Source organism: Fukomys damarensis, unplaced genomic scaffold (assembly GCF_012274545.1).
Source record: "Fukomys damarensis isolate Sample0158 unplaced genomic scaffold, DMR_v1.0_HiC HiC_scaffold_94, whole genome shotgun sequence".
In the NCBI taxonomy this organism is placed as follows: domain Eukaryota; kingdom Metazoa; phylum Chordata; class Mammalia; order Rodentia; family Bathyergidae; genus Fukomys; species Fukomys damarensis.
This window is the reverse complement of record NW_022901006.1, coordinates 102,672-118,531: the sequence shown is the minus strand read 5'-3', so window position 1 is coordinate 118,531 and position 15,860 is coordinate 102,672. Positions and strand designations below refer to the sequence as shown.

Genomic DNA, 15,860 nt, shown 5'->3' with positions numbered 1-15,860 from the left:
TTATTAAAAAAAAAAAAAAAAAAAAAAAAAAAGACAGAGAGAGTGAGCTATTGCTATCATTTTATGAACTCAGCAGGTATAATCAATCCAGGTTCTGTCTGTGATGAGCAAGGAAGAGCTGCATAGGTAAAACCAGTGCTGAAAATCATGGCGAATTTTGTTAAGGGCAATTCTTTGTAGACCAAAGAAACATGGTGTCAGGGTGACATGAAAGCAAAAGCATGGCACACAAAACATAGCACACCAATGGCTGTACCAAGCTAAGTCAAGCTTATCGAATTTAAAGACTATGAATCTCAACCCAAGTGAATCCTCTGAATCCACAAGCGTGACTGCAGGAATGACTGGAATGGTGTTGATACATCTCTCGTTCTCAACACACATTTTTGTACCATGATTCATTCTGATCTAAACTCCATGCATATATAATAGCTATTCATGAATGCTTAGGAATGCTGGAGTAGGATAAAGGTGACAGAAGAGGAGTGTGGTAGAAAGCCTACAGCACACACGCCACAGTGGTCACGCAGAGCCCTCTAGTCCACACTGGAGCTAAATGTAGGAGTTATTTTTTGTAAACAAAAACTGACAAGTCACCCAAGTCAGACTCTGGCCCAAGGCAGACCCACTACCCACAACCACAAGAGCAGAGATGCAAGAAGCCAGCAGTTGCCCTAGTATCATTCCTAGTATAGCTTCTTCAGATGATAAACAAATGAGCTTTGGAGTTACAGTTTGAGCATTCACCCTCTACGATATTCACCATCACTCAGCCAGAGATCCACCAAGCATGTGCTCTCACCTACAGCATCTGAGATCTAACTTGGCTTCTGTTAGGTGATTTTCTATATTCTCAGGACAACAGGAGGAAGAATGGCATCTGGATACTGTTTTAACTTAAATGAGAATGCAAAGAGTGTGACTTTTTGAAATGGAGTTTGTTAGATCATCTGGAGAAGCTATACTAGGAATGCTACTTGACCACATTCATTCTATGGGTTAGAAGATATGGAGCAGAAGAGACAGTGAGAACAGAAGAAGGTCCCTCAGCTGTACAAACTATAATTTTACTTGTATTTCAACTAATGAACAACTCTTATTTTCTTGCTGGTAGTAGTGTTTTACTCAGGGTCAGACTACCCTAAATTCAGGTCAGCCAATCCTAAATTTATTTAGCACGTTTATTGTTATCTCAAGCATTCCTTCCCCCAAAAGCCCCAATAAGAAAGCTGAACTGTGCTTTCCTCTTGTCATTCACTTGTTATCACTATTTTTTCCCCAAACAGCCATATACATACAGTATGTTTTGCACCTCACATAAGTTTCTGGAGGCCCATGAATATAAATTTCCTTCATGACAATTACTTCCTGTATCTTACAATATCAACTAAAACAAATCCCAGTACATTTTAGCAGACATAAAATGCTAGTTAATGGCAATTCTCTACTTAAAAATGTTTATTGGTTTCCTGCTACTCCAAATAAAATTCAACTTTTCTTGGTTTACAATACCTATTTTAAGATGTGGCATGTTGAGCCAGATGGTGCACACTTGTAATCCCTGCACTTGGGAGGCTGAGGAAGAAAGATGTTTTTAAGTTCAAGGCCAGCCTAGACTATATAGTGAGTTCAAGGCTAACTTGAACATACATAGTCAGATGATCTCAAAAAATAAAAAAGAATGAACAAAATGTGATGCCAACTTTTTCCTCACTTCTTATCCCTTTACTTTCCTTCCATCACTTCCTCCCAACCTTCTTGTGGTCTCTCACTAATCAGCTAAAGACACATCTCTTTAATAAGATCTGGTTCTGAATTTCTTCTACCAAAATGTCTTTCTGTATCATCTAGTCCTCACTTTTCTCCAACACACACACACACACACACACACACACACACACTCTCTACTTGAAATTTCCTTCCTCTCATAACAGGTACTTAAAATGAACTTTAACTTTTTTCTCTCTCTCTCTCAAGATAAGGAGCTTCCTAAAGCCTAGGAATAAACAACTCCCCCAACCTCTTCTCAGCCCAAAATGAACAAAATATGCCAATTCTAATAACATCAGAAAGGCTGGAGCCCAAAAAGGGCACAATGAACTAAGAATGGTTGGAAGAGATAAAGTGAGTGTGAAAATCAGCATTGCCTGTTGTCCCCAACTGTGACCAGGTAAGATCTGATCTGACTAAGGTAAATAGGAATCTCCATCTTCTTGGACCTAGCTTGTCATAAGTCCTTTTTTTTTTTTTATCCAAATATATGGCCTCCTTTGGTTTGTTCAATGTCAAGGAGGCATACAAGAGACTAAGTGAGTGGTTATACTTTGAATTTCCACATCAGTTTATCCTTTGTTAGTTTCCCTGAAGCCTAACAGTCTCATAGGTTTTTGAGAGGTGACTGAATTACAGGAGAGTGATACTCATCAGTAAGTCCAATGTTTCAAGATAAAGTCTGGTCAGGGCAGGTAGTTTTACAGATTACAGGGTCATGTTCTAGAAGAGTCTATTCATTACCCAACTCCCTTGATAACCCTCTCCCCTCACACTATGGACTGTAAAAACTGTAAGCAAAAAAAAAAAAAAAATTTTGTCTTACTTACTTTTCTGGCTGAGACAAAATATTCTACACCTGCCAGGCTTGGTGGTGCACACCTGTAATCCCAGCACTCGGGAGGCTGAGGCAGGAGGACTGCTTTGAGTTCCACACTAGCCTGGGCCACATACTACATAGTGAAACCCTGCCTCAAAAAACAAAACAAAAACAATCAAACAAGCAAAAAAATACTCAACACCTAAAGTTCAAAGACGAAATGTTTATTTCGCTCAGTTTGTAGAGGTTTCACTACAAAATTAGCTGGCTGTAAGGCAGTCAGGAACTACAAAGGAGAAACAGTTCATGCTGGGCAGAAGGTATCAAAGCAACAAATGATGAGTGTAGCACTTTTTAACCCTTATATCTTATCCAGAATACTTAGTGTAGATAGCACTCACATCTTTGATCCTAGCATTGCACTATGAATCAATTCCAGTATCACAAATTCTAGATTCTGCCAACTTGAAAGAGCCCCACCTATGTCCATATGAAGCTTGGGGAGGACATCTAAACAAAAGCCGTACAAAAGCTCTTTCTACTTTATTTGTGAGTGTTCTATAATGTACTCCAGCAATAAGGGAAGTAACTAAGATATCTTATTTGCTTCTTTTTGCATGTGTCATTGATACAGGAGGATATGACTCCCAATCAGTTAGATATCAATGTGCCAAATTCATGTCCCCTGAAAGAAACAATGAATGCCAAAAGATGGAGGAGGTTAGAGTAGCAAAAGATCTGGGAATGCCTCTTGAGGGACAGGAAGAGTCTTAAGTGGGTTGTTGCTAAAGTCATCTCTCAGAGAATGTTTTATAGGGCAAAATCATAAGGTGGGTACAATTTGGGTTAAACTACAATCAACCAATAATATTACAAGTATAGCCACTTAGATAATATTGATTCAATAGGGAAGCAGGAAATACAACAAGGGTATTAGAGGATAAAATTAATATTTGATATTCTATACTCTTTGTCCTGAGGTAGGACAGTCCAGTGTGAGGTAATGGTCTGTTTGTGTGGAAATCCCAATTGTGTTGGCAATTAACAGTAAAATCTCAAGCTTCCATTCATCCCTTATTTATGTAAATCTGGCCACTTTAACCTTAGTTTGAAGATCTTGCTATCTGAAGAAAGTGAGGCCTTAAGATAAAGTCACAAGGGCTCCACAATGGCTCCACTTACATCCTTCCCTAAGGAGAAATATAATTAGTAACACCTAGTCCAGATATTCATCTGAGTGACCAGAAAATAAACTCACAGAAGTCAGAGATAACCCACTATAATAATGCTATTCATATAACTTTGATCAATTATACTATAATCAGCTCTACTTGTAATTCTATTTTGATTATATTTTTACCTACATAATGCCAACATTGAGACTTCAGTATATAAATTACCTCTGACAAAGGGCCTCAGAGGCAACATACTCATTCTAGAATCCCCGTTTCTCTGGAGCTATCCCTCTTCCCCAATAAACATGTCCTACTCTTAACTTCCTTTGTCCTTTGGAATTCATTCTTTGATTTCAGGGTATAGAAACTCAGCACATATGATATCTATCAGATTGGGAGTTATACTTCTCCTCTATCATTTTGGATGCACCACCTACATAAGTTCCACCCCCAATCTCAGTGCCAATAGTCTTTTTCGTCCTTTACCCACATGCACCCAAATGACAATAAATTATTCACATGCTATTTAAATTGCACTGTAACTTGTTGGTTGCTTGCATTGTGACAAAAGTTGACAAGAGGGAAGACTGCAATGTGTGGGTTTGCGATGGAGCATTTTCATTTTTCCAAATAGGGCTATATATCTCTAGATTTGTTTGGTTGTTACAAGATGAGTCTATTATGGACAGCTTTTTAAAATGTTTTTTAGCTGACAGCTTGCCAAGGGGTGTGTGTGGCTATGAGCTAGGTTTTGGAAATTCACCTCAGTCAGGTATGTGTATTAGGAAATGGTAACATGCTTCTCTTTGCAATCCTTAAAATCGTTTTCCCCCTTTCCACTGGAACTTCTAACTCCTAGAAAATGAATGCTCATCTATTAAACAAAGATAGGAATTCCTTTATATACTATAAAATCCCAATCTCAGGGTTAGAGGAATGGGAATTCATGCTCATCAAGGAAGGTATAAATAGCTTTGGATGATCTGGTGACTAGCCAGGGGTTTTCATGCAACTGGCAAAACAGAACTTTGTTCAGGTTCTTTAACTGTTGGTTTTCAGTTTGGCAATGGGATTGGATTCAACTGTACCTTTTGTCCATGGAGGGATTTTTTTGCTAAAGACTGGAGATGCCTCCCTTGAAAACTTGTGGTCTTGATTGTCTTTTTGCCCTTAGATAGGATTTAGTTCTTGTATCAAACACAAGAATCACTGCCCTGCCTCTGAGAACTAAGACAATTTATAAAAACAGTGTTTTGTCCAAGGCAATTCACTTCTCTGGCTGCTGGATTATGGGAAGGACCGTTTCCCCTTGTAACCTTTCCAGACTGAAGCTGACCTTCCCTTATTTCTAAAAGATGAGTCTAAATTTAATCCTGAAACAACCAAATAATAAAAGATTTCATCCAAGTTTATTAGTCTTTATGCAGAACTGTAAATTAACTCCTTTCACATACCCCTTCCCTCAAAAATGCTGTACTACATGGAAAATTGACTAGCATATCTAGAAAAGAAAAAGTTCCTAGGGACCCTTATGAATTTAGTTAAGTTTTAAACATGTACAAGTATTAACTGATAGCTAAAGCCCCAGTTTTCAGTAGGCTGCCTGCCTTGTCATGAATTCTCTTCAGAACACTTGCCAAGCCAGCCACAATTCTCAGAAATATGCTGAGGTTTTGAAAAAGGAAAGCTTATAGCTATATATGATGTAAGTGTCACAGGATCATGAGGAAGGGGTGCCAGGTGCAAGACAAGAGCAGCAAACCTAGTTTTGCTATTTCCTCAACCTCCAGTTTGCCACTGTTAAGTGCTGGAGGGGGTGAAGTCTGAGTGATGCCTTGGATTGGGCACAAAGCAAGAGGGATAGACAGGGACATATCTCTCCTTGTTCCTTTGACTTTAGAAAAGACACTTGGCTCCAAGAATGTCACCCAGTCTCTTTATATAGCAAACATGGCCTGAGCATCTCCCTAGAAAAGCGCAAGGTCTCGTTTTATCCCTGGTACCAAAAACTAACCAACCAAACATAAATTTTGGTCAACAATGTATGCATGCATCTAAAAACCAGTTATACACTCTTGAGAATAAGCTTTAAAGTTAACTGACAGGCCCCTGAGCCAGACCCCTACCCAAGCAGACCCATCACCTGCATCTACAGTAGCTCAGCAGTAGTAGGAAGCCAGCAGCCACAACATGCAAGCTACAAGCAAGTCTACGAAGACCACAAAACCCCAAAAGACTTGCTGTCCCTGAAAACACCCGCTGCTCTCATCACTGTCCTATTCCTGAGCTAGCCCCAGACTCAACACCGGAAGAACTCTAAAATTTTCCACACTCAACCAGTACCCCAACCTCTACTCTCAGTACCAACAGTCTTTTTTGCCCTTTGACCATATGAACCCAGATGGCAATAAACTCTTCACATGCTGCTTAGATTTTTCCTGCTTCAATTATTCTTTGGTCTGTCTATTATATTATAGAGCTAAGACTACATAAATTCAATACATACGAAATGGCTAATCAGTGCTCTACTTTACACAGTATGTTTAGACCTTGAATATACAAAATGATCAAAATTAAAACATCTCTTTAAATCTAGTCTTGACATTTAAACTTTATCTATATCTACTGGCTTTGATTAAACAAGCATTACTGTTAATGTATAAATAAGATACACTTATATATTGAGTAACATGACTGTCTGTGATTATTAACACTTCCTAAACTTGGAACTATATAGATATCTTTGTAATGTCAAAATAGTCAGGCTCTATAAAACCTATTAAAGGTATCTAAAATTTAAGCATAGAAACTGAATATGTAAAGATTTCTATATAGCTGTGATACCAATTGCTGCTGACCTCCTGGTATACTACCGTATTTGGCTCTCCCAAGTGCACAGATCTTCAAACAGGCAAAACTGAAAACATATCTTACATTGGTGATATCCAGCTAAATTTGTTTATAATGATAAGCTTTTTTAGGATCACCCATCTGACTGCCTTAAGTTCTAGCTATTTGTGATGAAATTTGCATGTCTTCCAGCACTAGACAGGTAGCAAATGATGGAGATACTTTTTCAAGGCTTATGCATACTGATTGTTATGTGACTATGAGCAATACTTAAAAACACAGTGAAATCCTGGAAATGTCACTCTACAAATTAAAAGTTAGACTTTATATATAAAGTACATCTTGAAACACCCTGCAGAAAAGTATAACCAAAAGATGTATGTATGAATGTGTGTATATAAAAAAAATATATATATATATTACTTTAGTAATAAAGCCTAGCTATAGAAAAGGGGCTACAATCACTGAACCCCTGCTGGCATTTTTCAGATACATTTGCTGTGTTTCTATGAGGCTAGAAAATTACATGGGATCTATAAAGGTTACCTCTCTTTAAATTCCTTAGCTAAAATTGTCCTTCAAAACTGCTGAATTCTTCATCTTATAGCTAATACTGGGGGACTTACAGTAAATGAAATTTGTTGTCTTTAGAGAAAGAATTCAGATTTGGTGAAAGGACAACTTATATATAAACTCCATCAATAAAACGGTCTGGAAGCCAGCTGATTGCAATCACTATACCAGTTCCCCTAAAGCAGTGTCTGGGTGTAGCTCTTTTCCAACCTGCATTTCCTAGATTGTATGTGCTTTACTCTTTTGGAAAAATTTTTATTTTTGTCTAGAAGCTGCCAAACTCCAATTGATCAAGTGTTGATGGAATCAACAATAAATGTGCCAAACTATTTTTACTGGCATAACTACTAAAATCCAACAGACTTCTAGCCAAGGCCCTTACTAGCTTTCTGGAGAAGGGCCCCAAATACAGTCTCCCCTACACCAATCCTCAGCTTGTTGAAACTATGCTAAGGAATAACTCTTCAGAGGGGGGAATATTATAGACAACAGAACTAAATGGAAATTAACATTCAGTTGTAGAGGGATTGGGCTCTCAAGAAAGTCAGTGAAAAATACTATTAGAATTGTGGCACATTAAAAAAAAAAAAAGCCAAGGCCTGAAAATAAAGTTGCAAGGGTCCCACTTACATACTTTCCTAAGTAGAACTGTAATTTGGAACCAGAAGTCTATTAAGTACACATATGCATTAGATACTCTGTTGGGTAACCAGAACCCTTAGAACAATCTCTTCCTAAAACTATTCTATTTCAGAAGTCAGAGATAACCTGCCCTTAATGATGGTAGCCATATAACTTTGATACGTGCCCTGCTTCCCTACTAATCAATGTTAGCTAAGTGTCTATAAAGTACTTATAATCTATTTCATTGTTTAGTTTGACCCACACTGTACCAACATTATGACTTTGCTGTATAAATTACCTCTGATCAAGTGTCTCAGTGGCAGCCCTTCTCAGGAGCTATTCCTATTCCCCAATAAACCTTTCCTACTCTTAACTTTGTCTTTTGGAATTCACTCTTCAACTTCAGGGGATAGAAACAGCACATCTAACATCTAATATGTTCCTGTCTTCTCCTGTATCAAAAGGATTTTCAGTTTCTGTAAATCTAATCTTATTAGTTTCTATTAAGCCATGTGCCATGCAATGAGCCCAGAACTCAGAAGTCTGATGCAGGAGAACTGAGTCTGAAGCCAGGCTAGGATACAAAGACTTCAAGGCTAGTATGAGATATTTAGTAAGACCCAGTCTTCATAAAATAAAAAAATAATCTATTTGTAGATTTTTCCTGGTTTAGATATTTCTTTTTAACCTCATCAGAATTTGACAGTTTTCTTTATTGAACATTCTCTTCCTCCTCTTTAAGGACTATTCTATGTTCTTGATGGCTACTACAGCCTTTTTTCATCGTCTCTTTCATTTATTCTCATGTTTTTACCTACCAACTGCATGAAGATTTTCAAATCCCCCTCAAGAAAGCATCAAATATTTCTAAGAGAGTACTGTATATTTTCACCTATATAAAACCCAACTTGCCCCTATCAAGTTTCCTCCTTTCATACCAAATTTTAAGTGACCAAATCTTTCATTTCCATCCCCACAACTTCTCCCTCACTCTTTTTTTTTTCTTCCTATTGTATGGCAGCTAAGTTAGGTAGAAACTGATGAGCACTACTGCAAATTTTCTAGGAAAGGCACATTACAGGGATAAGGCCCACATTGTTTTTTGCATTTCTTTTGATAAATTATTAATTTTATGAGTTTTATATTAATGTGTATTTAACAGGAAAAGAAAATAAAATACGTAATGACTGGCTACGATAAATATCAACATTTTCAACAGCAACTGTTTACTTGCTTAAAAGGTCTAAAAACTTATTAGTAGAAATAAATTCCCATGTGAACTACACCAAAAAGACAAAGAAAACTTTCACACAGAAATAATCTTTGCTTCAAAATAAGGCTCTCTTCACATATTATTACATCAGAATATTCCATATACAGCTCTCTCTTATGCTGATAGCACATGTGCTTAGCTCTTCTTTGTCAGATGATACTGTGGGACCCTAGATATTTAGTCCCCAAACCGCTCCCCACTTAGCTCGACTAACTCCATGTTTAAGTTGAGAGCCATAAAGCAAAGTGCCAGAACCAACCCCCAGATAAACTTAGGCAGCAAAAATTTGTTCGGTTTGCTTAGTTTACTTAGTTGCGCTAAGAACAGAGTCAGGTGGACGGGAGGAAGGCCATTCCAACCTCAAAGAGAAAGAACAGGAGGTTCTGTATAGATAAAAAGAGCACACCACATTCCTGAGCACACTGACTTCTTTTTGAACCAGCCCCTTCCCCAACCTGAGGTAATTTTGCTCCTGCTTTTGCAAGGGCCCTGGTAACATCCAATAGATTTAGAATATTAGAGAAGAAACCAATAGGACAGAGAGAATTTCAAGCCACACAAACCCTATAAAAACAGGCTAGATTAGTGGGTTAGGGATTCCAGTTTGAAGCAGCTGTGACAGTGACACTGGAGGTCCAGGCTCGAGCTTGCAATAAACTCCTTGTGTATTTACATCAGAAGAGTTTCCTGGTGGTCTTCTTGGGGATTTCATGACTTGGGCACAACAATACTCATCACCTCTCTTGCCTGCCTCTTTTGTCAGGAGTTTCCTGTTATACAATGTCCACTTTGCAGAAAAATTAATATTTATAAAATATCAAATATTTGCCCAGTGTTTAGAATAAACACCAACTTTTTTTTTTTTTTGGTGTGGTACCAGGGATCAAATGCAGGCTCTTGTGCTTGCAAGGTAGGCAGTGGAACCACTGACCCAAACCCCTGGTCCTAAACATCAACTGTTTGCTTACTAAACCTAAGTAACAGCAAAAATAAATTTCTATGTGAGCTACAATACAAATACAAATAAAACTAACACAAAAATAATCTTTACTTCAATGATTAAACCAAGGCAGTTTTCATACATGAGAACAGCATACTACATAGACAATTATTTGTACTAATAGCATATGTTTTGTTTTCCTGTCTTCTTTGGTAGAATATACTTGGCATTTGCTGGTATTCCTGTTTTCTTAGGTTCTTTGATATTTCACTTTTCTATTCACCCATCTACTCTAGAATTCTTTTGTAGAGTCCTTTGGGCAGATACATACTATTCTTTTTCTGGTGTACTTGATCATTTATTGATTCCAGACCCAGTCTCTAAGAAAATTTCTCCGGGATATTTTGTACTGCTTATTCTCTTCATCCTAAGGATATATATGTTTCATGTATGTTTATGATGGAATAAAACACAATGACTGGCCAATGCTTTGTGTTTCAAATGACATCATAGTTGCTGCATAGGTCATCAACAAGACTTACACCACCTTTCATTTTGTTGTAAAATGTGACCATCTCTGGCTTCAGTTGTGTGGAGGAGGCACTATCAACCTTTGTAGATGGTCTTGCTATACAGTCCAGGCTACACCTGAACTATGTAACACAGATTGGCCTGTACTTACTGTATCCTCGTGTGTTTTTCTACAGAGTGCTAAGATTCAAAGGCATGCACCACGCCAGAACTCAGTAACAATCTATCTTGATGCAAGACTGACAGTATCAACATTAGCTTGTCTCTATTCATCACTTAGACAGGCAGTATTATGTCTTTCTGAAATCCAAAGATTATACTGTACATTTCTCTCAGGAACTTGCAACACTGTCTTCAGGAATCTCAGCTTTGTTCTTGAAAATGAAGTTTCTGTGTCTTCAACTAATTTTCTTTTAGCAAATGTAACATCAATGAATACCTCATGAAGTAATATGAGTTTTGGGTTACTTTTTGATAGGTACAAATCTATTCACAAAGTCATACAGTTTATTACTGCACAAAGACCTGGTGGCTGAGTTGTAGGGTAAATTTCTAAATTCACAGATCAAAACCTATTCACATCTATTAGGGTATATATTTTTATAACACTTTTGGATGGTTTACTTGGTTATATATATTGAAAGCTTCAACAATAATGATACACACTGCTCATCAAATGTCATGTATTTAATGGACCATGAAGTACTTAAAAGTTAGAAATAAAGCTTTCAATAAATGAGCAAATAGCCAAATCTCTTGATGTCATTACTGTTCCAATAATCTCAACATGGTCACTTCTCTATAAAACTTTTAGATTCTGATAAGAATGACAAAGTTCTCCTATGAAGGCTTTTAGTTCTGATAGTGATGTCATGATAAATATTCCGAACATTATTCAAAATGTGCATAAAATGTTTCTTGTATTTCATTACTAGTGTATTTTAAACATTTTTTGGTGCATATCATTTGTTACAATTTACAATACTGAATGCCAGTTATGGCATTTCATCTAATAGGTTTTACAGGAAGGCAGAATCTGACCTAGTTCTAACTTTGATCATTCATGTATACATGGACATTTTTATAGCATTCTAACTAGTCATATTATTTACATTATTGTTTTCTTTCTCATATGAATCAAGGTCTGCATTCTCTTTCTGTCATATCTGTTGTATACTGTTAACTTCTTTGGCTTACATAATCCAGTCATCATCATCCCCCTAACGCTGTAAAAATCAATGCTGTATTGCACTGGGCTAATTCTATAAGAAAATTCAAAGGAAAACATTTTCTAAAAAAACTGTTAAGTACATAAAATATAATACAGCTCATACCATGTGTAATACTCATCCATTTATTCTTACACATATGTATACACCATCTCAAGTGGGTGAACATAAAGACTGCTTTCTGTATTTCTATATTTCCTCAGTGTAGATAAAATGTGTATTTTTATTAGAAAAGTATGGTATGGGTGTCTGTGACCCAGTATGAGGAAGGGACAGTAACAGGCAGTCAAACAGGCAGGAACTTGAAGAATCAATGCAGGCCATGAGAAAACATCAAAACTGTGGGTAGATGCCCATTTGATGAAGGAAAGTTCTTGAGATTAACATCACAGTGGCCAAACTTGTATACTTCTCCTTAAGGAATGAATAGAAATTTGAGATTACATTGTAATTGGTACCACCCAGTCCATTAAGTACAGATATTCATCAGACATATAGAAGTGTGACTAGAACTACACTTAAAATAACTATACCAAATTAAAAATAGCGGTCTTTTTTTTTCAAAAGAAAAATAGCATATTTTACTTAAATTTTACATTTCCTAATAGATATTCTTTGCAGAATATATGCTAAATGTGAGGCCTGTTGTCTAGATGTCCCACCAAACCCTAATGAGCATCACAGGCTGCCACAACCATCACAGGCTGAATTTTCTTGGTTCTTCCTGCCTCTTAAAATGACCTCATGCTGTTATCTTTAGTTTCCCTCCCCTCAAGGCTAAAGCGGTCCAGAGGTCCAGAAGCGTTAAACCTAAGTTTCAGCAGGACTGAACCCATAAAAAGCAACCTGGCCCGTGACAGGTTAAAAGTTGGCCACACCTCATAATTAAGCAACAGCCCAGCCCAAAAACAATAAAATGACCTTCCTTTCTTTCTCTCACTGTCTCTCTCTCTCTAAATAAACTTTTCTTTTAACTTTGGGTCTTGGCTATTTTGTCTCAGCAACAACCAAAATGACAAAGACACCAAAAATATTAAACAAGGTAAGGCTACACACACCTGAAATCTTTAGTTGGAGGCTAAGGTGGTGAAATTACAACTTGTAAAAGGAAGCAATAGCAAGATTCTGTGTCAAAAATAACGTAGTACGGGAGTGGGAATGAAGCTCAGGGCAAGGACCTAGGCTCACTACCCAATACATGTCCACTCAGCCCCCCACAAAAAAAATGTATGTAAAAACCTTATTTGTTTGGCTTCTAACTTCCCCAACATATATTATTACATTAAAATTATTAATTTAAATTTTTCTCACATCATATTCCAAAAACCAAATTTACATTTGCTTATTGCTATGAAAAAATAAAACAAAACAAACCCCCCAAACAAACAATCCTGTTAATTGAAAAAAAAATCAGATGGGTAAATTTATCTTTAACATAATTTCCCTTTAGTTTTTTAATGAAGTATTAGGGATGAAACCAAGGTCCCTGAACATACCAAGCAAAGCATTCTATCACTGAGTTATGTCCACTGCCCTTTAATTAAATTGAGACAAAGTCTCACAAAGTTGTCTAGTCTGATCTCTAATTTTCAGTCCTTCTGACTCAGCTTCTGATAATATATCCCACCAGTCTTGGAGGATTTTTCCAGTTTTATTTGTCTGTTTTTAAAAAAAGTCTCTGCTGTTCAGGCTGATCTGGAAATCCTGATCTCTCTTACCACCTCAGCTTTCTACAATACAGTATTTTTCATAAGAGGATATTAGGGTGAAAAGTTAAGGTTAGCAAATGCAAGAATTTATTTTGTTATAGCTGATAATTCTTGAGAGCAAAGCTAGGAAACCAATTATTAAAAATAAGAAACAAAAAATCTTTGCTCTTAGGCATAAAAATAATAAAATAAAAGGGTAAATAAACTGAAAAAGTACCAATATGAACTTGAAATAAGAAAAACCCTACTTTAAAAATTAACAGGAATAATATTTTTTATTTTATACCAGAACACAGTAAGAAAACAAATTTTAAATTGTCTATTAGAAACACTGTTACTACAATTAAGCTAAAGAGGAGATACAAACACTTTTGGGCTGGCTATCAGTGGTAGAGTCCTTGATAGAATGTGCAAAGCCCTAGGGTCAGTCCCCAGTTAAACCAAACTAGACAAATAATCAAGGAGCTATCAATAATTTTAAAACAAGAAATGTCAAGACTAACCTGTTTCCTATGATTTTTTTTTCTTTTTGGTTTTTCTTGGCTAAGTTCCTAGGAGCAGATCAATCTACAGTGATAAGTAGGAGAAAATATTTTCTTAATTGTTTTTACATCACATTTTAGTATAGGTGCTGCCAAAGTGAATATTCATAAGACTTTTTAATATTATTTTTCCAATTCTAGGACTTGAACCCAAGATCTTCTCTATGCTAGAGAAATACTCTACAGCTGCTATATTTTCCAGTTCTTTTTGTATTTTTTCCAGGTTCCCAATTTGCCCATGCCGGATTCAAACTTAGGTACTATTCAAAGAAACATTTTTTCAAGAAGTCAAAAATAGAGTCAAATGGGCAATATTAAGGAAACTGAAGAGGTAAACTGTAACATTCTCAATAGACACTGAGAAACTGAAATCCTACTTATTTCTGAAATACAAACGAGTCACTACATAAAGGATAAAGTACACATCAGTACAACAATAAAATGTTATATAAACAAGACTTGAAATCCAATCCAATCTGCTTCAATATAGGAGTCTCTACAAAACAAATCAACTGGCAAAAATAAGGGAGTAACACTAATATTGCTTTAAAATAGAACAGCATACTTTAAGCTGAATAATAAACATACTTTCACAAGTTAGAAATTTAATTAGGTTCCCCTTTAAAACTAATGTTTTTTTTTTTCCTTTTTAACAATTTCAACTGTTAACCAATGCCAACAGGTAAGATTTAAAAATTCAGGGTAACTATTAATTGAAATAAGTGAAACTTGCCAGTTATACATATATATTTATATATGTAAAAATTGAACAGCTCATTGAAAAGACTGCCGACTCTAGTAATCTTTTTAAAAGGTAAATATATGGATGGAGAAATATTCCTAAAAACACTGAATCAGTAAGGTCAAGTTTTCCTAAATTAACCATGACAACTGTGTTCAACTAAAATCCCAGCAATTCCACTTTTTATATGCATATCTAACTGGATATTTGTGTACATACAGAAAATGCAAAAATACATTTTGCAACACTATTCTCTTTAACAGACAACAGTTCAAAGAACTATGCATAGAATACAAATGTTAACCAACACCAGCGAAAAATATTTTTATAGAATGCATATATAACTAGTTACCACATATAAGAATGAGTAACTGTGGTATGCAAACCAAGGACAAATATCACAATAAAATGTTACACTAAAAAAGACAGGAAAAAATTATTTTATGATCTTACTCTTGAAATTCAAATCCAAGGTAATAAACTTAGCAAATTTCTTGGCGTGGAATGTTTGTGCTACTGGTAGATTGCTTATACATTTTGTCTCCATTAAGACTAAAGCTCTAACTTAGTATCGTACAGCACAGAGAGGCTGAGTCAGGAAGATGCCAACTACAGAATTCAAAAAGTTATCTCAAAACAAACAACAAAAAAATCTATAGAGTCTCATCTTGAGTTTCCTCTAAGGAAAATTACATATACTGTACAATAAAAAGAAGAAAGAAAAGAAAACATTGAAATATTAACGGCCTAAATTTCTAACAGATCCACATATCACCACAAGGCACAATGGAAAGAAAAAAAAAAGGCTAGATAGGAAAGTTCAACAAAAAACTTTCAAGTTAGAGGATGCTAATGGCAAAATTTCAGGAAAAAACTTTGTGGCATCTCAAGACAAATTGATATACACGTATCATTAAATATACATGTTCATAAACTAAAGGTCCAGGTTTTGCAAAATATAGCAGATTACCTCTAAAGTATCAAGAGACTGGTTTGAACTTCACAGCTCTGAAGAAAGAAACAAAATTAAATCACTTCACTTTGTTTTTCTAACCAAGGCAGCTTCTATCTAGCTTTAGCAT

General features: G+C 36.0%; 1 protein-coding gene across 6 annotated transcripts in view; it reads right to left on the bottom strand.

The window, feature by feature from the left end:
* Window positions 1–15,860, bottom strand: part of LOC104875806 (zinc finger Y-chromosomal protein) — a 59,912-nt gene that overhangs the window by 33,031 nt on the left and 11,021 nt on the right. The window contains exon 2 of one of the 6 annotated variants that reach the window (XM_010643529.2): window positions 13,998–14,061. The exons of the other annotated variants lie outside the window; for them this stretch is intronic. The gene's annotated coding sequence lies outside the window, so the exon portion shown is untranslated. The remainder of the gene's footprint in view (window positions 1–13,997; window positions 14,062–15,860) is intronic. 6 annotated transcript variants of the gene reach the window in all.